This window comes from Peromyscus eremicus, chromosome 15 (genome assembly GCF_949786415.1).
Source record: "Peromyscus eremicus chromosome 15, PerEre_H2_v1, whole genome shotgun sequence".
NCBI lineage: Eukaryota > Metazoa > Chordata > Mammalia > Rodentia > Cricetidae > Peromyscus > Peromyscus eremicus.
The window spans coordinates 68,772,061-68,796,773 of NC_081431.1; the positions used below are offsets into that span (position 1 = coordinate 68,772,061).

Below are 24,713 nucleotides of genomic sequence, written 5' to 3' on the forward strand. Positions count from 1 at the left end.
TCTGAAATAAAAGGAGTTACAATACAAATCTAAAAACAAGCTACTTTAACCTCGAAGACTAGGTGCATAGGGGGCATACATTGTGGTGATCGTTAGATGAATGAGTATGAAGTCACCCAGCTAAGGAAAGATGTTAGTTATTTCAGCTTCCTGCCAGTCTACAACCTGGCAAAGAACTTCTAACCCTGCGGGTATCAAGCTTAAATGGTTGTCTGCCACCCGCTAATTAAGATTCTGTGGGAAGGTAACAGAAATGGATTCCCACTCACTCAGAGCCACTGGGAAATGATGTGGGACTTCTGCGGAGACATGGGAAAATGTCTGATCTCCCCAGTTGAGAGCCAAGAATTGACCAAAGTAGCAGTTCTACTGAAGTTCAGCTTGGTGAATCAGTGAGTTCATTGTGGTTGCTTACAGGAGAATAAGTGAGAAGTTTCCTACAAGAACATGGGTAAACTGATGACAGCTGAACCACCAAAAAGCTCACCCCAAGGTGGCTGAGGATGGGAAAGCAGCCGCTCTAGAACTCTGGATTACTTGAAGGAAGCTCAGCTGGAGGGAAACCCCAGCCACTGTTCACTGCTGGTTTAACCTTGGGGATGGGATGATACTGTGAAGATTGTATTTTGCAGCTTTCCGGGAGGTTGAAGTTTTGTTTTCTTCCTGACTTTCCCTCACCTTCCTCATCTAGGAAGGAATATATCAATTTGGAGTAAAAGAAGGCTAGCTAGAATTCTTGGGTTGAGAAGTGAACAGGAGGCGTGAAAGGCTAGGCATTTTTGAACACTAGGAACATGTTTAGGAAAAGCTCATTGGAATACCACCTCAAAATCTGATAAGAGGCTGAGCTGGCAACTACATTCATGGCTGCCATTGAGGGAGCCACTGAGGGAATGTGCATGGTTTTTTTGTTCTTAGAAGCATCTTTCCATTTCCCAAATCTTTAGAGCCAGGAGAAGGGGAATCTTACAGATTGGGTGACAACTGAGTATTAGGATTCTTACTCATATTCTAGAGTACACTAGACTCATAAAATGCAACATTCTTCCAAACACAGAAGGAAAGGCACTTGATGAGCAATAAAATTTGCCTCTGTGTGTGTGTCTGTCTGTCTGTCTGTCTGTCTGTCTCTCTCTGTGTTTCTGTGTGGTATGTGCACATTGAAACTTAGAGGAGACATTAAGTGCTCTGTTCTATCACTCTCTACCACGTACCCTAGAGACAGGGCATCTCACAGCACCTGGAAGTCAGTAATCTCCAGAGACCTTCCTTTTCCCCATGAAGCAGAGTTACAATCTTGTGCAGCCTTGACACCTTTTTATGTGGGTACTGGGGATTTGAACTCTAAGTCTTTATGATTTTGCAGTAAACATTCTTATCCATTGAGCGTCTCTTCAGACGCCCAACTACTGTAATTTAAGTCATTAAAAATCAAACAACTATGGAAATTTTAACTATTAGGATTCATTGCCTCTATAATCTGCTACCCAAATGGAGGTACACATAGTGAGTCTTCAAAATATCTTCATTCCTGCCAGGAGAATTACTCCAATGTGGATCCATGACTGGAGTTCAGAGCCCTGGGAGAAACACTAGAATGACTCTTTACTAATGCTGAAAGTGAAGTTAGAAAGCTGAAGTCAGCTCACTGTTCAATGGCTCCAAAGGACTTGGGAGGATTATAACCCCAAGTCTCTTTGATAGAAACCTCATTTGAGCGTCTGAAGATACAGCAACATGGAGGACATTTGCCTCACATATACAAGGCTTTGCTCTTGGCACTGGGCATCCACCAAATACAAAATAAAACCAGCTGTAAATCTCTCTATTTTTGTCCTATAGTGTCATGGAAAACTGACATTGAATTCACTATTGAAATTTTTTTCATATATTGTTGGTATTCCATTTCTCCACATTTCTTCAGTATTTTTAATCTTAGATTTAATTTCATGATTATTTTCTTCTTTAAGTTCTGCTGTCATTCATATTTGATACCTTCTGGTTTTCTTTAGTCTTATCTATCATATCTACATTAAGTTGCCTGTGCCATTGTGATGGCTCATATTGATTATCAACTTGACAGGATCTAGAATACCCATAGAGGCAAATCTTTAGGCATGTCTGTGAGGAACTTTCTAGATTAGGTTAAACTAATGAAACCATCCCATGGGTTGTGATAGTGGATTAAATAAAAAGAAGAATGTGAGCTGAGCACCGACATTCATATGTCTGCTTTCTGCCTGTGTATGTAATATAATCAGCTACTTCACACATCTGCTATTATGCTTTCCACAGCATGATGGACCATAGTGTGAAACTGAAGCCTCCATGGGAAATACTTCCTTCTTCAAGTTGACTTTTTTTTCAGGTATTTTTGTCACCTCAGTGAGAAAATTGACTAAGACATATTTTATTGGAAAATCCTATCACATGATCTTTTTTTCATTCTGTATTTACAATAGCCAAGGATTAGCCTAGTACCTAATGCTTTTGGTTCATATTAATGCTAAAAATAGAAATTAAGTCAAGTAGGTGGTGAGTGAGGGAACAATGAGAAAAAGAAAAACATAGGGTAAAATGAACACAAAACACCTAGGTAATAGCATCCTCAAGTCCTGGAGGATTATTGATACTAAGGAATATTTTATAGTAGTAATGAACTTGAAGATTATATCCTGTGGATTCCATTTAATTTGTTTAAAACTATAAATATGCTCATTACTCTTTTATCCAATGAAACAACTAATTCATAGCATGGTCTTTTTTTGAAGCTATGTCAGTTTGCTGGACTAGTGTAGAGAGGACTTGCACTTTTCACTGACTTTTATCTGATATCTATTCATCTCCTGAAAAAGGTGTATGGACAAAAGATAAGATTTAGGAGTATGGAACAATTAAAACATTCACAATTAAGAATTTATCATGCAGGAAGCTATAGTTCATATTTTGTAAGCCTGTGATATTCTGTGGAGGTTTTCAGAGTGTAGCACTTTAAAAGGGCTTCCTGAATGAAAAATTATACATGGTGAAGGATGAGAAGTACTGCACAGTGACCGTGTTTTGAGAACATCAGAGATGGATGCCCCACTGACATGAATGATTTGATTGGGCTGTTCTCTATCCTAGAGATGATCCTTTAGCAAAATGAAAGTAGTACTTTATAACCAACAGAGAGATTTATTAAAGGCCAGAACGTCAGAAGTAATCAAACTATTTAACTTGTGCTCATAGCTTGACTTAGCACTGAGAAATGGACACTGAGAATTTATCACATACTGGAAAATTAAGGAAACAGGATTTCATAAAGAGAAAAGTTGATGGCTACATTGAGGCTTTCAGTGAAATACTGATATAATTCTTCATGGTCATACTTAAAATGAATGATAACTACTAATAAATCCCATGTAACATTTTCCTTTGCTTTAAATTGATTTTAGCACACAACTGAGCATTTTAACATCGCATACAGATGGTGCTGAGAGCCTAAAACCTAAAACCAACATGGCTTATACCCCCAAAAGTTCCTACTGGAGCCTCTACAAGTCACTGCTTTTCTCCTTTGGGAATCATCACTCTGAGTTGAAAATTTATGGTTTGCTCTCATACTACTTTACAGGATTTTGAAACTGTCTTGTTGTTCCTATTGAAAAAGGGTCTTGTATAGCCCAGGTTAACCTTGCACTTGCTGTATAGCTAGAGATGACCTTAAACTCCTGATATTCCAGCTTCTATTTCCCAAGGGTTCAAATTTTAGGCATACAACACTATTGCTAATTTATGCTGTGCTAGGGATCAATCAAGCCAAGGGACTTATGCATGCTAGGCATGTACTGCATACATTTAGGTATATCCCAGATCATGATATGTATTTTATACATATACAAAGATGTAGAAATATATCCATCTATTGATTTAGGTGTCAATCCATCCATATACATATCTCCATTAGGCATATGCTTTGGAGTGGGATTTTCATAACATGCTGTTCTCCAGTTGTTCTGATCTGTCAAAAACCAGTAAGATTTAGAAAGTGCACAGAGCAGTTCACCTTTCCAAAGCAGTGCATCAGAGTTCTATTCCCTTCATATGTTTGATAACAGTTATTATTTTCTCCTTTGTCTATTTAATCATTTTAATTATAAGATCCAAGCACTTAGGTTTTGTTTATTTGCACTCTTTTATATCAGCAAAAGAGTCTAAGTTATAAAAATCAAAATAGACTTCCATTTCTTCATGAGGTTTCATTTTACAGTATTAAACAGTAATTCCTCCAAACTTGTTCTTAAAATGTAATGTTGTGTGTTGCTTGGCAATGACATTTTCTCTTCAATATTCAGTGAAATCTGATCTGTCAAGGAATCATGACTTAAATTTTCAAGGAATTTTTTATGTATTCAAAACAAAAATGATGGGGTGCTTAAAAACACCTCCTAGGTGTTAGGATAGTTAATGAGAACTACTGCATGGTGACCTTGTTTTGAGACTGTCAGAGATGGGTGCCTACTTGGCATGAATGATTTGATTGGGATGTTCTCTATCCCAGAGATGATCCTGTGGCTAAATGAAAGTAGTAATTTATAACTAACTATAGCGTGTTGGTTATAAAGTAGAGATAGCGCATGGTTAAGAGTGCTTGCTGCTCTTGCAGAAGATCTGAGTTCAGTTCCCAGGACCTGTTTCAGGTGGTTCACCAGGTATAACTCCAGGAGTAGATAATTCAACTCGTCTGGCTTTTTCACATACTTGCATTCACATGCTTGTTCAGGTACATGCATACAAACACCTCCCCCCGACACACACACTAAAAATAATCCTAAAAATTATGTCTTGAAAATCATCTTATATGTATGATCAAATTAAATGTGATATATTTTCATGATCTTTATGATCCATATGAGTAGTATACATGTTGTGATTTTGTTTTAATGCTATCGATATGTTGTGTTTCTCTCATCTAATAAAAATATGGTATTTGTCCCTATTAGTAATATAAATCATTACAGTATCTATAATTTTTATAATCATGTGTGCATGTCTGCGTGATTGTATACCATCTTGCTAGTCCAATCCCTTCAGGGTTTTCATAGATCTCATTTTCAAAATAGCATGGTACAAAGTTTTTTCCTTTCTTTTTCTCCCCCTTTCTTTTCTTTTCTTGTTAAAGATATAATCTTGTGTTTTCTTTGCTGATCTTGAACTTGTGTTCCTCCTACCTTCATCTTCTTGGTGCTGAGATTACAGGTATGCGATTACAATTGAGATTACATACAATACTGGGGATTGAACCTAGGACTTCATAAGTGCTCAATAAGCATTCTACAGACTGAGATAGAGCCCCAGCCCAACACTGCATTATTTTAAAACAAATATTCAGTTTGCTATATATACATGCTTAAGGAATTTAACAAATTGATGTTCTAGTTACATTCTGATGCTGGATAAATGTAATGACCAAAAGCAATTTAGGGGAGGAGAGGGTTTACTGGCTCACACTTCTAGGTCATAGTCCATCATTAAGGGAAGTCAAGACAGGAACTCAAGTAGGAACTTGAAGCAGAAACTATGTGAGAAACCTGCCTGTTGACTCTTCCATGGTATGGTGCTGGTATAACTGAATGTTGGCAAGTAGAAAAATATAAAAGATCCATTATCTATTGCCATGTATGAAACTCAAGTCTAAGTAGATCAAAGACCTCAAAATAAACTCAGTTACACTGAAGCTGATAGAAGAGAAAGTAGGAAGTAGCCTTGAATGCATTTGCACAAGAGACAACTTTCTGAATATAACACCTGTAGCACAGACATTGAGATGGAGAATTAATAAATGGGAACTCCTGAAACTGAAGAGCTTCTGTAAGAAAAGGGCACTGTCAATAAAACAAACAGCAGACTACAGAATGGGAAAAGGTCTTCACCAACCCCATATCTGTCAGAGGGCTGATCTCCAAAATATATAAAGAACTCAAGAAATTAGACATCAAATTACCAAACAATCCAATTAAAAAAACAAGCTACAGAGCTAAACAGAATTCTCAACACAAGAATCTCAAATGGAGCTGGGCAGTGGTGGCGCACGCCTTTAATCTCAGCTCTCGGGAGGCAGAGCCAGGCAGATCTCTGTGAGTTCATGACCAGGCTGGTCTACAGAGCAAGATCTAGGACAGGCACCAAAATAACACAGAGAAGCCCTGTCTCAAACAAACAAACAAACAAACAGAGCATCTCAAATGGCCAAGATACACTTTAAAAACTGTTCAACATCCTTAGTCATCAGGGAAATGAAAATCAAAACATCTCTGAGATACCATCTTACACCTGTCAGAATGGCTAAGATAAAAAACACTAATCATAGCCTATGTTGGAGAGGATATGGAGTAAAAGGAACACTCTCCACTGATGGTGGGAGTGCAAACATGTACAGAAACTTTGGAAATTGGTATGGCGGTTTCTCAGAAAATTGGGAATCAATACACCTCAAGACCCAGCTATATCAATCTTGGGCATATACCCAAAGGATGCGCAGTCATACCACAAGGACACTTGCTCAACTATGTTCATAGCAGCACAATTTGTAATATCCAGAACCTGGGAACAATCTAGATGCCCCTTAACTGAAGAATGGATAAAGAAAATGTGGTACATTTATACAATGGAATATTACTCAGCAGAAAAAAAAAACAATGAAATTTGCAGGCAAATGGAAGGAACTAGAAAAAAAATCATCCTGAGTGAGGTAAACCAGACCCAGAAAGACAAACATGGTATGTACTCACTCATAAATGGATATTAGCTGTTAAGTAAAGGATAAGCATGCTACAATCCACAGCCCCAAGAAAACTAGGTAACAAGTAGGAACCTAAGAGAGATGCATGGATTTCCCTGGGAAGGGGAAATAGAAGAGATCTCCTAGGTAAACTGTGGGGTGGGGGGTTACAATGGAGGTATGGGGACATAAGGGATTGGATAGAGCAGGTTGGAGGCAGGACAGAAGGGGAGAATAATGAAAGAGCTATTTTGATGGGGGGTGTTTTGGGGTTAAAGAGAAACCTGGGGCCAGGGAAACTCCCAGGAATCTACAAGGATGACCCGAGCTAAGACTACTACCAATAGTAGTAGGATGCCTGAACTGGCCTTCTCCTGTAATCAGATTGGTGACTATCCTAATTGTAATCAGAGAGCATTTATCCAGTAACTGATGGAAGCAGATCCACAGCCAAGCACTGGGCTGAGCTCTGGGAGTTCTACTGAGAGAGAGAGAAAGAGAGAGAGAGAGAGAGAGAGAGAGAGAGAGAGAGAGAGAGAGAGAGAGAGAGAAAGGATTGTAGGAGCCAGCAGTGGTCAAGGTCATGACAGAGGAGCTCACAGAGACAGCTGACCTAAGCATGGGAACTCATCAACTCTGGACTGACAGCTAGGGAGCCTGTTTGGGACAGAGCTAGGACCTCTGCATGTGTGTGACAGTTGTATAACTTAGTCTGTTTGTGGGGCTCTTAGCAGTGCAATTAGGACCTGTCCCTGGTGTGTGAGCTGGCTTTTGGGAACCCAATCCCCATGCTGGATTACCTTGCTCAACCTTGATGCACGGGGAAGAGCTTGATCCTGCTTTAACTTGATGTGCCTCGCTTTGTCATCTCTCATGGGAGGCCTGATCCTTTCTGACTGCAGAGGGAAGAGTGGATGCTGTGGTGATGGGGGTGAGGTAGAAGAAAGATGGGGGAGGGAACAGGAGGAGGTGAGGTAGGGGAAACTGTGGTCAATATGTAAAATAAATGAAAAATATAAAAAAAATTTAAAAGATTTTTATTACATTTAAATTTTATCTTATTTATATGAATGTTTTATCTGCATGGCTGGTGCATGCAGAGGCCAGGAGAGAGCATCAGATCCCTTCTGACTGGAGTTATAGATACTTGTGAGCAACCATGTGGGTTCTGGTGATCAAACATGTTTTTTTTCTGCCAGAGCAGTAAGTGTTCTTAATCACTGAACCAGCTCTCCAGCCCAATTAGCCCGCTTTTTCAAACAGCTCAGGACTTCTCCGTGGGATGGGCCCTGCTACATCAATTAACAATCAAGACAGGCCTCCACGGACCTGCCAACACATGAATCTGATCTAGGTAATTCCTCAGTTAAGGCTTTCTGCTCAGCTGACTAGGCAATATCAAGATGATATTAAAGCTAACAAGGGCAGCTGTGATTGTGGAAAATTAGTCTGTGACTATTGATAATAGTCCAGGAGGTTCCACAGTTGTATCAAAGGAAGGTCTGAACCCTAAAGTGTAGTAGGAGTGGAGTATAGCCCGTGGCACAGGAGTCAAAAGAAGCCAACTATTTGATGGTTGTATGTTCAAACCATTCTGTTGTGAACAGTATAAGACTCAAAGTGGACCTGATTTGAAGTGCATACAACCAGGACTGAGAAATCCTGCAGGATGTAGTTCTATAGGAAGAGGCTTGAAAAGATCCAGCTGGCTGCACCATTCCACACCTCCCTCAGCGCTGGATAAGGCTCCTCTTTCCCTAGGTCCTCTCAGCATTCACTCTTCTTTGCTTTATGCATAAGAGTCATTCTGCTTGGAGTGAGATGAAATCACTAAGTTGTTTCAATTCACATTTCCCTGCAGGCTAAGGGCATTGCACACATTTGAAAGTATCTATTGGCCATTTATGTTGCTCTTTTTGAGAACCATCTGTTCAGTTCTTTGGCCCATTGTTTAGTAGTTTCATTTTGTTTTGAAGATATTTTCTTTCTGCAGCTATAACACTCAAAAGACTATAGATCCTGTGAGAGATACCTGCACATCCTTGGTTACTGATGTTCTAGTCACATTAACAAGACAATGGAGTCACCCTAATCTCCATCAACAGAATAATGGTTAGAGTAAATGCGACACAGATACACAATATAATTTTATTCAGCCACAGAGAACAGTTAAAATATAAAATTTGTAGAAAATTGATTAAAATGAAAGATTTTATACTAAGAAAGTGACCTAGGTTCAGCAAAGATAATGCATGCAGTGTGTTTTCTTTTATGTTCTGATCTCACTTCTGATTTCCAAACATGTGTGTTTACAGAAGAGTGAGTGTGTGTATGAGTCGTAAAACCAGAGAAGAAGCATGAGAAAAGAAAAGGGACTTAAGGAAAGGATGTGTGTGTATGGGGGGGGGGGCACACTACATGAAAGCTGAAAGGAGGGTTGGCAGTGAGACAGGGAAGAGGACTGAGAGTGGACACACCAAAGTATGTATGGAAATGCCACGAAGAAATCTGCTACTTTCTACGTGAATTAAAAAATTTAGCTTGTTCAGCTTAAGGGGCCCCTGGCAGTAGAATCAGGATCCATCCCTGGTGGATGAGCAGACTTTTTGGAGCCCACTGGCTGTGGTGGGACACCTCACACAGCCTTGAGGCAGGGGGAGGGGCTTGGACCTGCCTCCACTGAATGTACCAGGCTCAGCTGATTCCCCATGGGAGGAGGCCTTACCTTCTTGTAGGAGGGGGAAGGGAGGTGGTTTGAGGGGGGAAGGCTAGAGGGGTGGGAGTAGGGAAGAGGGGGATCTGTGATTGGTATGTAAAATAAACAAAAAGTTTCTTAATTAAAAATATTTTAAAAGAACACTAAATAAAAGGTACTAAAACTCCACCATTCTGACTCACAATACCACAGTAACCTTTTTTAAGATATCTATTAGGAAAAAATTACTTTATTTTCACAATTACCATTCCTTTTTTAAAAATATATTTATTTTATAATTAATTTACTTTTACATATCAGCCACGGATTCCCCTGTCTTCCCCCCTCCCACCCCCAGCCTTCCACCTCAATCCACCCCCCATTCCCACCACCTCCAAGGCAAGGTCTCCCCTGAAGATTCAGCCCAGCCTGGTAGATTCAGTTGAGGCAGGTCTAGTCCTGTCCTCCCTGCATCAAGGCTGAGCAAAATGACTCAGCATAGGCCCTAGATTCCAAAAAACTAGCTCATGCACCAAGGACAGGTCCCGGTCCTACTGCCTGGGGGCCTCCTAAACAGTTCAAGCTCATCAACTGTCTCACTTAAACAGAGGGCCTGGTCCTGTTCCATGGGGGCTCCTCAGCTATTGGTTCACAGTTCATGTGTTTCTGCTAGTTTGACTATTTGACCCTGTGCTTTTTCCATCACGGTCTTGATATCTCTTGCTCATATAATCCCTCCTCTCTCTCTCGCTGGTTGGACTCCTGGAGCTCCACCTGGGGTTTGGCCATGGATCTCTGCATCTGCTTCCACCAGTCACTGGATGAGAGTTAATCTGAATATTTAAGCCACTCTTCTGCTAGCTGTCCTTCATGTTCACGGTCCATTATTTAATCACCAACAATGGTTTTCTTAAGCATTTCCACATGCCTGTTCAAACAAAAAACAAAAAACAAAAACAAACAAAGAAAAGCCCACTAGTCAGTTAGGAGAAAATGGTTTGGTGTAGCAACCTGGTGGAACCAGGCTGGGGTTTAGTAGAAAATGGTGCACAAGTACTCAATGTAACTCTGTCCCCAATAGCCCCACACTTGTCAGGTTGTAACTAGTTCTTTCTGTACCTCAGCCTGCATGTTCTTCCTCTTTCTCTTCAAACCCATGAATTCCTCCTTGCCCTTTAGAGTACAGTCAATTATGTATCTTTAAAGCCATGAGGAAGCAGACCACTCATCATGTCTGCATTCATGGCTTAGCTCAGTAAGCCATACTTTTCCCTCACTGGTATTTAGAGGTTTACCCTACATTTACTCTACCATGTAAGATTGCACTCTTCTTGAGGATAGGGATTACTCATTAATAAGTCCCTACAACTCAGGAAAACTTAGTAGTGCTTTCAAACAGCAAATTACCAATGAGCTCGTGGAGAATTGTACTACTTTGTACTGGCTGGTTTTGTGTGTCAACTTGACACAAGTTGGAGTCATCAGAGGAAGGAGCCTCAGTTGAAGAAATGCCTCCATGAAATCCAGATGTAAGACATTTTCTTGATTAGTGACCAATGGGGGAAGGCCCAGCCCATGGTGGGTGGTGCCATCCCTGGGCTATTGATCTTAGGTTCTCTAAGAAGGTGGGCTGAACAATCCATGGGAAGTAAGCCAGTAAGTAGCTTCCCTTCTGCATCAGCTCCTGCTTCTAGGATCCTGCCCTACTTGAGTTCCTGTCCTGATTTCCTTCAATGAATACTGAAGTGTAAGCCTAATAAATCCTTTCCTCTCCAAATTGCTTTTTGACCATGGTGTTTCATCACAGCAATAGAAACCCTAAGACATACTTATAAAACACACTCAGGCAAAGAATTTACATAACTCTAAATTAGCCCAGGGTGATTATGCACTGCTGGTATAGCCAAGGGACATAGCACAGACAAATGTCTGGACAACATTTGGTTACTGGTTACATTTTTGTTTGCCATGACCAAAGACATAAAAAAGCAACTTAAGAGAAAGGTTTATCAGTCCCTCATGGTTGGGAAGTCATGGTGTCAGCAGTGTGGAGCAACTTTGCATTGCATCTCCAAGCAGGATGCAGAGGAAGATGTATGTGAGTGTTTATCTAGTTTCACTTCTTTATGCAGTCAGACCCCCACCTGACAGAATGGGCCTGCACGTAGGGTCTTTCTCTCACTTGAGTTAACCTAATTTAGAAAATTCCTAAAAGACAAGCCTGGAATTTTTAAGGGAATTCTGGGGCTTTCTAAATTGACAATCATCATCATTATTTATCATAACTAAGGAAAGAGAGTGTTTTCTGTAACTTGGTTATTGAAATCGGGGATGCAGGTGAACATAGTTTCCTATAGAGGACAATCCTCCATAACCAAGTTTCCTCTTTACTAAATGTAAGGAGAGAACCAAGATTGAAAAACTGCCTTAAGGTAAGAAAAGAGTTTAATTATATGATTTTTTAAAAGGAATATAAAGAAGTGGAGAACTGGCTCACTTATTAAGAGCATGTACTGCTCTTGCAGAAGACGTGAGTTCAATCCTAGTACCTACACTGAACAGCTCACAATCACCTATAATTCTATCTGTAAGAGATCTGATGCCCTCTTTTGGCTTCTGCTGGCACACATACTCTCACATATATACACGCAATTATAAAGGAAGTAAATATTGAGTTTTTATAATTATTAAACATCTGTTGTCCATTAGTTCATGTGCCAAATTAATTTCTGTATCACAGAGATCATTAATCTCTGAAATTAATATTGACAAATTATTCACAGACATATGAGCATCTATAATCTACATACAAATATAAATGTATTCATTAATCAAAAAGGAAATAACAATCAAAATTAAAATGAGATCTTGCTTCATACCTAAATAATTACTAGTGAACTAACCAACTGATCAAGAAACATAAATGCTGGCTATGATATGAAATTGTCAAATATATGAATTGCTGGTATGAATGAATCTAGGGGAAATACTCTGGATAACAAAGTGAAAATTCTTCCAAAAATTAGAATAAAACGTCATTGTGATCCTAGTAATAACACTTCTGTGGTGGTTAAAATAAGAATCCTCACATCCCCATAGGCTCAAATGCTTGATCCCTAGTATGTAAAACAGTTTTAGAAGGATTGGGAGGTGTGGCCTTGTTGGAGTAGGTGTGTGACTAGAGGTCAGCTTTGAGTTTTCCAAAGCACCTGCCAGGTCCAGTATTTATCTCTACTTGTGGATCAGGATGTAAAACTCTCAGTTACTGCACCAGCACCATGCCTTCCTGCCTGCTGCCATGCTTCTTGACATGATAGTCATGGACTAGACCTCTGAAACTATAGGCAAGCCCCAAATTACATGCTTTCTTTTATAAGATCTGTCTTGGTTGTGGTGTCCCTTCATAGCAATAGAACAGTTAGACAACTTTTTAGTCTTGATTTGAAAGAACAAAGAGGTGAATTTCCAGAAGACAAAGGCAATTCTGTGCAGAGTGCTGTTGGAAACCCCCAGTGTATGGAAACTAGCTAAATGTCCAACAGTAAGTAGGGGGATGAAAACAGCATTCTATATAAATAAAAGAGATGCCACCAGGCTTTCTTATTTCCATGTTGGCAGTTGCTACCATCTGGGATTACTTTTATTTACACCTTTTCCAAAACAGCAAGCCACAAAGAAAGTCCAAACATTCTTCCAGCTACAGTGAATCTTTATGGATACTCCAACACCATTACAAATAACAGAGATTTATTTTAAGAATTTGTTTTTATTTTTAATTATATGTGTTTGTGTGTTTGTGTATGTGTGTCTGCACAGTACAGAAGAGGGCATCAGAGCCCTGGTGCTGAATTTATAGTTCCTCTGCACTCACTTCATTATTTTCTTTTAACCTGGCTAAACGTCTGAGACAATGCTTCTACAAGAACAACAAACAAACAAACAAAGCAATGCTGCCGGTAGAATCCTTAACAATAGACTATTGACACTGTGATCATTCTCTCCCTTCACATCTTGGACTCTGCAGGCACTTACACTCATGTTTACAGACATAATTAAATATAGCATAAATCTTTTAAAAATTGTTCTTAAAGATTCTCAGCTGGCTAGTTTTATGTCAACTTGACACAAGTTACAGTCATCTGAGAGGAGGGAGACTCATTTGAGAAAATGCCTCCTTAAGATCAGGCTGTAGGCAGGACTATAGGGCACTTTATTTATTGATGATTGGGTGGGGAGGCCCAGCCCATTTAAGGTAATGATACTCCTCAGCTGGTGGTCCTAGATTGTATAAGAAAACAGTCTAAGCAAGACATGAGGAGCAAGCTAGTAAAAAAATCTCCTCCATGACCTCTGCATCAGCTCCTGCCTCCAGATTCCTGACCTGTGTGAGTTCCTGCCCTCACCTGCTTTTGATGGTGAACTGTTATATGGAAGTGTGAGAGAAAGAAACCCATTCCTCCTCAAATTAATTCTTGTTATGGTATTTCATCACAGTAATAGTAATCCAAACTAAGACAGACTCATACATTGGAGATCTTGAGTTTGAGGCAACTTAGGCTACATAGTAAAATCTGTCTCAAAAATATATTGATGATAACAAAATAAAATCTTCCCATAAATGCAATGTTATATCTAGGTACTTGGCAATGAAAAACCTGTGGTTTGAATGTTCATTACATATTTCCTAGCAGCAAAATTCAAACACTGTATTTTGGTTATACTCTCTTACACTTCAGTGGACTTAAACTTTTAAGTTATTTTGTAAGTAAAATAAGAAAACTGATTTTGAAAAACTAGGGAGTTGACATGCTGTATAAATTTGAGAGTTACCTCATTAAAAAGCTTATCACTTTCTGTTTGTTGGGCTGCTTAGGTGGCTAATAGAAGGAATTAATTAATGACCTCAAAATATGGCAGTTTAATCAGTGACATTGGGTTAATTAGTATTATTTTTTAATATATTTTCAGTGTGATTTAAATTTGTTTGGGGTGAGAGATGCATAGTTAAGAGATTAAGAGTACTTACTGCTTTTGCAATGGACCCCAGTTTGGTTTCAAGCACCCAATTCAGGAGGCTCACACACATATTACTCCAGCTCCAGGAAATTTAAAGCCTCTCTCTGGCCTTTGCAGGCACCTCTATGCATTTGCACATGCCCCCCACCCTTATAAATAAAAAATAAAATTAAATAAGAAAAACATAGCTGCAGCTCTCAGTGATGCCCTTAGGATTCAATTTAATTTTGTCAGACTTCCCAGATGGTACCTGGGAATGTTTGCAGCTCTCAATTGCTAAGGAAGTGGCTATGGCCTCTGATTACTAGTGACAAAAACATGAATTTATTAAACAAAAACAATTGACAGTTAAAATTAATTAAGTTCTAAATGTGCATTTTCACAAAGGCAGCACTAATTTATTTTTGTCCACTGGAAAATGATGATCTTGGGGACTCTCTGCGGACTTGCAGCTTTGGATAGAATAGTATTAACATTGCTGGTTCCATGTTGGTTTTTCTTCTTCTGCATTAGAGAAGATGCCAGTTGCACATGGATCCTGAACCCCCTCCAATCTGTTCTTTAAATATAAATGTAATTAGTGGACAGTGGATTTAGATAATTTATACATCTCTTGAAGTCATGGTTGTTTTATTAATTATTTGACTTGGAAACTTTTTTATATCCTTTTTTTGTAATATATGTTGTTTGACTTTCCATGGAGTGAAGTGAAAAAGCATTTATTTACTCTGTAAATGGCACTAGTTATAGAACGAAGGAATGACTTCAACCAATAAGGCTGAGTAAACAGATGAGTTTGTGGGGCTATGTATAGGAGAATTAGTAAGGGATTACTTACATAAGAATGGGTGATTCAAAGGCAGTTGCATTACCAAAAAGCCCACCCAGTATGAATAATGCTTCATGGCAGTTGCATTCCTGGAACTCCCTGTAGGACTTGCATGGTGGAGAGTGTCTTCTCTACAGCAGTTATCACTGCTCATATAACCTTGGGGAGGAGCCTTGTGAGTCTCGTAAGTTTCAGGAGCTTCCTAAGCATTATGAGTTTTACTTGCTTCCTGAGCCTTTAAAGTTTAATTCCTAATTCTTAAGGATTGGGGTAACAATTTGGAGGAAACATCATGTAGCAATAAAAATTTAAAATCATACTACTTTGTGTAAGACCTCTAGGTTTCCCAACAATAGCTTGAGTGATGAGATGTGTATAATTTGCCATCATGTTTCACAAGTCTTTGTAGAAGCTTTATATGCAAAAGAGAAAAAGACTGAGCATGTCTCTAGAAAGCAGAAGAAGAAAACATAAGAGGTGCAAAGCTTGAGCTTCTGTTATCTAGAATAAAACTAATACTATTTCTCAGCTTCTCTGTTACAATGGAAGTTATTAAAACTTTCATCTATTGTTGGGACACCTGATAGAGGTCTGAAGTTTTACATAAGTCTGATACACTTGCTTTCAGTAGTGACTGTTTTCTATTAGCACCTGAAAATACCACAGAAATCCAAACAACAAATATAACTTCTTAATCTCCCTCTTTAGAAGTCTTCATGCTTTTTCTCTGTCCTCACTAGTGCTGTTGGCTATTTTACTCCCATTGCTACTACTACAGATACAACCAGCATAATGTGGACAACTAGTCAGTAGTTGGGATAATTTAGTTTGAAATATATAGCCTCCAGAAAATTTAGAATTTTGAAGTGTGCTGACATGTATGAAGTCAGCCTTACATGTGAGATAGGCATGGATGTTATGTCTTGTATATCCAGAATCCCTTTTATTCTTCACAGTAAACCTGCAAAAATCTGTGTAAATCTCATCTACTTTTTATCCAAGAATACTGAGATTTAGAAAGATGAGAAAAATTATCCAAGTCACTAAGATTTTACTGTAGTATATAAGATGTCTATTGATGGAATTATTCAGTATATGTACCCACTACTACTTCTTTCCAAATTCTCCACATCATAAAAGAGTTTCAGTGATATTTTATATGTTTTATGATTTTTATTTCTTTATACACAGCAATATTTGAAATAAAGACAAGTATTATTCAGCCATTGTTTTTGAGTTTTCTTTATTTGCTGTTGTGTGGTTGATTATTGTAACATGCTGGGTACTTGAGTACTAGGTCATCTTTCACCATTTAATAGACAAAATACCAACTTGGCCAGTTTTAGACTCTGTTAATATATGGAAGTGTTACTATAAATGGATGAACAATTTCAAATATTTGGCAATAAAGATATTATCAATAATCAATAATTAGTAGTTTTATCCTGATTTTTCCAAAACAAAGACATATCTTTTTTGTGAGCATTGTTGATCCTGGTATTGGAGGTATTATGGTTGACATTATTTTGTGAGACTTCATGGCCTGCTAGAGCCCCCTCATGCTCTTGAAGAAGGAGTTGCCAGAGGATATGGGTCTATGGAAAGCTGTGTTTTGTGTACCAGCTCAAAGGAATTTTATTGCTTCTTATCATTAGTGAATCTGGAAGTGAACATGGACTGAGTCAGGGAGAGTTTCCCAAGATTATTTTATTGATCATCAAGACCTCATATCAAAGTTTTGCAAAGAGTCAGTTTGCTGTTACTAAAATAGCATCTAGTGGCAGTTATCTGTCTCTTTGAGTTTACAAAGTATCATTTCACAGCCAAAACAATTTGGCACTATGAGACAAGCATTGTTAAGCAGATGAAATATCATTGATGAAAATATGGATTTGAAAGTATAAATGCCATGTAATTTCCAAATGACAGCCTGATATCAATAAGATAAGAAAGAAAATAAGTATTAGTCTTTCAATGCCATATGAATATAAACATGAAATGATATCAGTTTGAAAGCAGTTAGAAAATAAAAGCATTCGCCATCTGAGGATCATTCCCTAACACAAACATTTAAGAATGGCATACTAATATGTTTGGGTTTTGTTTCTTTCCTGTTTCCTAATCCAGATTTATATTTTTGAAAACAATATCTACTATCAACCTGATATCAAGAGCAGTTCTTTACGACTGACATCTTCAGGAAAAGAGGGAATAGTTTTTAATGGGATTGCTGACTGGTTATACGAAGGTGAGTTGGACAATTCTACTTTCCAAAGGACAAAACAACATATTTGTACATAAAACCTCTAAGAAAAATCTGCTTATTAAAGTCGTCGATTGCCTTTCTGTTTCTTCTCCATATTTATTTTCAAGACAATCATGCTGTCTTATTGCATGAGCTTACATGCTGCCTGGCTGTGGTTCATATCTTCATAAATACTACTCATATCTTTTACAGTGAGTGGATACGTGTGGATACCTATGGATATATTTACACTATGCTAGACAAGTTTCCGTGCTGATGACACTTAACTGTTAAATGCAGATGGTTATATCACTCTGGAATTAGATAGAGAAATATTGCTTTTCTTTAGAAAAGAAGATAAAAACTCCAATTTGCTAAAAAATACAAAAAGGAAATCCGAGAAATGACTTGGTGCTTAAAAGAATGAACTGCTCTTCCTGGGTACCTGAGTTCCCTACCTAGCACTGATATTAGGAGGCTCATAAATGCTTATAATTGCAGACCCAGAGGCATCAACTTCATGGGTATCTGCACTCACATGTGCATTATTAAAAATAAAAAATAAGGAGCTGAAGAGATGATTCATCACTTAAGTGCAACTGATCCTCTTCCAAGAGATCCATGTTCAGGTCCTAGCCCACTTGGTGCCTCACAATTCTCTTTAGATCAAATTCTGGAAGATCTAATGCTGTTTTCTGGCCTCCATGGACTCTTGCATGCTTGTGGTGCACATAAACTCATGCAAAAACACACTATATACATAAATATAAAAAATAAGTGAAATTTTAAAATAAAACTAAATTTAAAAATTATACAAAAGCCATTTTATTTAATTCTTCTCATTGGGGACATTGGTGTCATGTTTTAACAATTAGTACATGGGGACAAATGGGGTATAATTGTTTATTTGTTTTTGATACTGTTAAATCAAATTTTGATAATAGATGAGAATATCAAAGCAAATTAGGCAATGAAAACCTCTATCCAATTTTGATGATGGAGTATTTAGCTAGCTGTGTTCTAAGAAAGAGAGATTAGGCCTGTGTTTAATACCTAGGCTTGTGACTGTTCAGCCAAGCATGACAATCTATATCAAAATTTAGAGGGAGTCAGCCTACTTGATTGCAAATTATAAAGTCAGAAGAATAATTGCGAAAATCCATTTCATATCTCTAATTTTCAAACACAAATGTTCTAGTCTTTATTTGATCTTTTTTTTAACTTAGAGAATAGTTTATTATTTTCTGTAATGAAGCCCATGTATGTTAAGACCTTACATATTTAATACATTGTGTTACCTCTGTACAAGTAGGAGTACTTAACTTTCCTAGACAAATATTGCCGATAACCCCGTACACAGCTGCTTGACATGAGACAAGGGAACACTTGATTCCAAAGTGGACAGTGCAGCTGAAGACACTAAATGTTCCATATATATATATATATATATATATATATATATATATATATATATATATATATAAAGTAGTTTATATTTGCACATTTATATAAAAGACCAGTAATAACTGTCTACTATGTATTAATAATTATAACATGTTTTCTCAGTAATTTGAAATTTGCAGAGATGTTACATTCTCTTTAAGAATAAAAGTAAGTTAAAAAACTCTCAGTAAACATCAATATTCAGTTACTAATATGTGGTATCTAAAACCACTTTTTAAAATTTTTTAAATATTTTTCTAGTGTGTGTGTGTGTGTGTGTGTGTGTGTGTGTGTGTAAGATACGTGTGATGTGTACATGCTACATCATGTATCTGGGAGTCAGATGACACTTGCCAGATAAAGTTCTGTCCTTCCCCCATGTGGAGTCTGGAGATGGAACTCTGTAGCAGGAATCTTAAAAGTGCTTATTAATAAAAACAAACCCAGAGCCAGATATTGGGGTGAATGCTGGATGATCATAGAAGCAGAACAAGCCACAGCCACCTCACCTGGCCAACTTCTCAGCTGATCCTGTTTCCTCAGACTGGAAGCCTCTGAGTCCTTATCCAAATGGCACTCAGCTGAACTGCTGCTCAAAGCCTAAAAGCTTAACCAGCCTAGTTTCTGGTTTTCACACCTTATATACCTTTTTGCTTTCTGCCATCACTTTCTGGGATTAAAGGCGTGTGTCACCATGCCTGGCTGTTTCCAATGTGGCCTTGAACTCATAGAGATCCAAATGGATTTCTGCCTCTGGAATGCTAGGATTAAAGATGTGAGTGCTACCACGTTCTAGCCTCTGTATCTAGTGGCTGTTCTGTTCTCTGACCCCAGATAATTTTATTAGGGTGCACAGTATTTTGGGGAACACAATACCACCACAGAACTCAGGTCTTCAGGCTTGGTTGCAAGCACTTTTACCCACTGAGCCATCTCACCAGTCCAGAATCCACAGCTTAAATTTCATTCTCAATATTCACCTAGAAAGAAAACATTGTAGAGTAAGTTAAGAGTATACCCAACAGCCGTGACAAAGCAGGTGCATCTATTTATCACAAAGCCCTTACAGGATACTTGGTATTCTCAGCAATATGATAGCATGCTGATACTTTTAGTTCTAAGGTAAAAGCAAATTATTCAAACATCCATCCATTCATCTATCTTCAATGGCCATTATTGTTAGCCATCTGCATTCCAGCTATATTTCAGTAGTCCAGAACTATCTTCATGTGCATGTGACCATGAGGCCTTGAGAGCCTTACATTCAGTAAAAGATGTTACTAGGTTGAGCTGTCTTATTGAGTTGTGGTCTTTCAAACTTAGATGTATATTTGTAGTTAGTTGAGGTCTTGGTATGTGATGGTACATGTATATACACACACATACATACACATACGTGTATACACACATCATATATATGTATATGTGTGTATAATAGATTTCCATATACATGCAAGCATCAGGGAAAACTGTTTGACACCCAACACTATCTTGAGGTGTAAAGAGCTATGGTGAATGGTAGTATCAGGCATAGTTACAGAAAGAAAGAGTAAAAACAAACATCAGAGAAATACAAACAAGGCAAAAGTAGTTCTCTGTTGAGAATGCTGGAAACTGACTCTGACGTTTCTCTCTCAAAGATAAGTTACTAGAGATGATGAGAATGGCACTGAATAACGAAGCAGGTGCAGAACAAGCCTGGCTACTCCAGGTATTCCAGAAGGCGGGGACTAAGGGTAACTTTGCCTGGAGAAGCAGAAAGACTCTGATAGGCCTCTTGTGTTCAAAACATCCTCAATACTGTAGCAGACTCTGAAAGATAAAGAAGCCATATCCAGCCCTTGAATCTTAGTAAATGTAGGTTTATAAAGAAGAAAGTTGAAAGTTGTGTGTCTTAGCCCAATCTAGGTGTTTGCAAAACATTTTTCAAGAAGGAAGCCCCTGAATAGATATTAAAAGATTAAGAATTATTGGGCTTCAGAGATGTGGGTAAAACACTTGCCACACAAGAATGAAGACCTAATTTAGAATTCCCAGAACCTGTGTAAATATGGTATGGTAGCACACATGCATCTGTAATTTTAGTGCCCCTAGCAGAGAAGGGAGGCAGAGACAAAACAATACCTGGAATCTGATGAGCCAGTTAGTCTGCAGTGCACAGGCGTGAACAAGTGGATCCTGTGTCAAATGAGGTAGAAGATAACTACTTTGACTTCTATAATTGTGCACATATAAGGATGTGTGCATGTGCACATGTGCATGTATACACACACACACACACACACACACACACACACACACACACACACACACCACTGACATGAGATGGAAAGTCTAACCCCAGGAAACAGCTTGCAAAGTTACAGAAGGTTTGAACAGGTAGGTGTTTGTGCCTGGGGAATTCAAATTGCCTTAACAGCAATGGTGTATAAAATGAGACAGAAGAGGGCAGCAAGACCCAAGATCAGCAGTGACCTATGCCAGTGAGGTAGGACTTTGGGTATTTTGTTACTGGTGTGTATAGAAATGAGAGAAATTGGTCAAGCAGGGACTAGCTTTTGCACAGAGTTAGGTCGTTTTGGTGATGGTGTAGAGCGTGGGTGGAATGGTGGAAGGGACATTTTCTGTGCTCAATCATGAGATAATGAGTCATAAAATGGGGCTAAAGCAGTTAGTGGGAGGGAAGATTCTAAAACTGATGAGGCAGTAGCATAATTAGGTCTTAGTGGCTAAGCAGATGGGGTGCATGAGGAACGACGGAGAACAAGTCTAGAGTCTATTGCTTTGGGTTTGGGTCACTAATGAACAGCGGTGTCTGACACAGTGAGGGATCAGGGACAAAGGGAGGCAGTCTCAGAGCAAAGAGGGGTTAGTGTAAGCATAGACATTTCACAGTCTGTTGGCATGCTATGATGGGTGACACCTTGTGATTCTTTAGAGTCAACAAGGTAAAAACTCAATGTCCTTTGCATAGGTTTCTCTGCCTTGAACACAGATTAAGAGGATTGAAACATCAGCTTTCTTGGAAAAGCTGCATGGAGATTGTAGTCATTTCATTTTTGTGAAATTTAAGAATTCATATTTTTTTTGGATTTACTTGTTTATTTACTTATTGTGTGTGTATGTGTGTATGCACATGTGAAAATGCCCATTTTGTGTGTGTGTCTGTGTATGTGTGTCAGAGGACAATATGTATGAGTTGTTTCTCTCCTTCTATCATGTAGATTCTGGAGACTGAACTCAGGTCATAGGGCTTGGTGGTAAGTACTTTTATCTGCAGAGCCATCTCACCAGCCCTAAAGTCTTTTACTTAATGTGATAACAGACCCCATGACTGTGGATGGAACTCTGTTGGTACAGCACTTGCCTACCACACACAAACCCTTGGATTGGTTCCCAGCACTGCATACACTGGGCATGATGGTTCTTGTCTGTAATTCCAGCATCTTAGAGATAAGAAAAGAAAGGTTGGGAGTTCATCCTCCTCAGCTACAAAGTGAATTCAAGGCCATTCTGAGATACATAAAACCCTGTACATATATGAAAATTTCATAATAAAATTCAATATCATGTACAATCAATGTACAAAATACTGATAAATAATGTAAGTACAAATGTATATATAAATGTCAGCAAATAAACTAACAAAGTAATAAATTAAAAATTAATGTAGATATAAATAATATTGATATTAGAATAAATAATAATATAGACAATATAACTAAATTAACATAATTAAATATATTAGAAACAGTATAAATATTAAATAAACAAACAATGAATAACTTATAAATCTGAATTGAGCATGGGCAGTGTGGTGAAGTCTAAGGAGATCACAAGGAAACAGGTCACAGGCACCTTTCTGATGACACTATAGATCTGACACATTGCAGAAGGTAATCTGGACAATGACGACAAGCTTTGTCATTCAGGTTAAACTTTGTCCCTCTGGCTCCTGCACCATCAGATGTCACTGGGGTTTTCTTTAGCCAAAGGCTCTTAACGCTACTGTCCATGAGTTGCCCAGTTCTCATTCCATTTCCAAAAGGAACCCTACCAAAGTAGCCACATCAAAGGATTGGCAGTGACCATTAAGCAATCGTGACCTTCCCAGCCTTTTACTTCCCATTGGCCTTTAGTTTTCCTGATGTGCCTGTAGTTCCTACACTCCAGCCTTTTCCTTCCTTTTCAGTATACCAACTGTGAGTCAATGACAAACCTCTGCACAATGTGTGAACCTTGATGACATGAGCCCCTGAGAAACAGAGATTTCCTTCTTTGTACTTCACAGAAAGCAATGATGATCTAAAGCACCATATCACATCGTCACTTTTCTTAAATTGAAACTTGACTTCTCTAAAGGCCCTGATGAGTGGGAATAAAGAGATAACTCAGACAAAAGACAATAAAAGTTGTAAGTCAGATGGCATGGTATGCTTCTGCACTTGAAAGGCTGAGGCAGGAGAATTGAAAGTTAATCAGTCTCTCCTGAAGAGTGAGTTCCATTCCACTTAAGCTACGTAGTCACACCCTGTCTCAAAAGAAATGCAATGCAGTTTTATGGCAAATTTTAAGGATGGGACATGATCTGTTCACTACCAGGCCACTTTGTGAGCACAGTATTAGTGCCCAAAGATCATAAGTGGAGTCCTTACACATCTTTCAAAGTGTCATTTTCAGTCTCTTTTCTTCTAGTTTTATAACCATTCAATTCATAAGAAAAATATAGACACCTATTTTGAAGAGTTGTTGAAATTCTGAGAAATATGCACAAAATTGCCAAAATATAAGACAATTTTAAATATTGTATTTATTGAAAGTAAATCTAACGTTACCCATAAACATCTCTAGATTTGATATGAGAATACAACTGAAAGTACCATGTCAACATTTCTTTTAAAGAACTTGTAAATTGCTAGGCGGTGGTGGCACACGCCTTTAATCCTAGCACTCGGGAGGCAGAGGCAGGAGGATCTCTGTGAGACCAACCTGGTCTACAGAGTGAGTTCCAGAAAAGGTGCAAAGCTACACAGAGAAACCCTGTCTCGAAAAATCAAAAAAAAAAAAAAAAAGGAACTTGTAAATTGAAAAAAAAAACAAGAAGAATGTAAAGTGTATAGTTGCCAGCTTCACCAACTTCACAACTTGAAATTGGGGGCAGGGATTAAGAGAGGATAATGGAGTAATATGATCAAAAAGTAATGTATAAAATTATGTAATATCTGTAACTATATAAAAAGGATCATTCTTTGAAATTCAATACACATCTATAGAATGCATTTTTCTGTCAAATATGAACACAATACTACAACAGTTAATAATGATGTATGTGTTTAGAATGTTTACAATGCAGTGAACTGACCAACGATTGGTTAACAGACCCCTCTACTCATGACAGTCAGAAGAGTGAACAAAAGTCAAGTCAGCTTATTAAACAGATTTACAAGCAGAGCTCAGTTTGGTAGCATGGAGGAATTTAAGGTGCTCCATAGATGAAAAAATGGTCCTTGCTTTGGTCTGAAAGAAGAGTAAAAAAAAAAATTAAAAAAAAAAATGTAGTATGAACAAAATCCTTTCACACACTTACTGTTGTATTCATTTCATTAAAAGAGAACAATGCAAAATGCCTATGTTTTTGCTACATTTTTATGTTCTCTTGGCGATGTCTTTGTCATCAGGTTGTCAAATCCTGGGCACTTGCCAGTGAAACTAGAAACAGAAA

General features: G+C 38.2%; 1 protein-coding gene across 1 annotated transcript in view; it reads left to right on the forward strand.

The window, feature by feature from the left end:
- Positions 1–24,713, forward strand: part of Dpp10 (dipeptidyl peptidase like 10) — a 143,325-nt gene that overhangs the window by 20,837 nt on the left and 97,775 nt on the right. Inside the window, exon 3 of the mRNA XM_059280624.1 lies at positions 17,431–17,551. The gene's annotated coding sequence lies outside the window, so the exon portion shown is untranslated. The remainder of the gene's footprint in view (positions 1–17,430; positions 17,552–24,713) is intronic.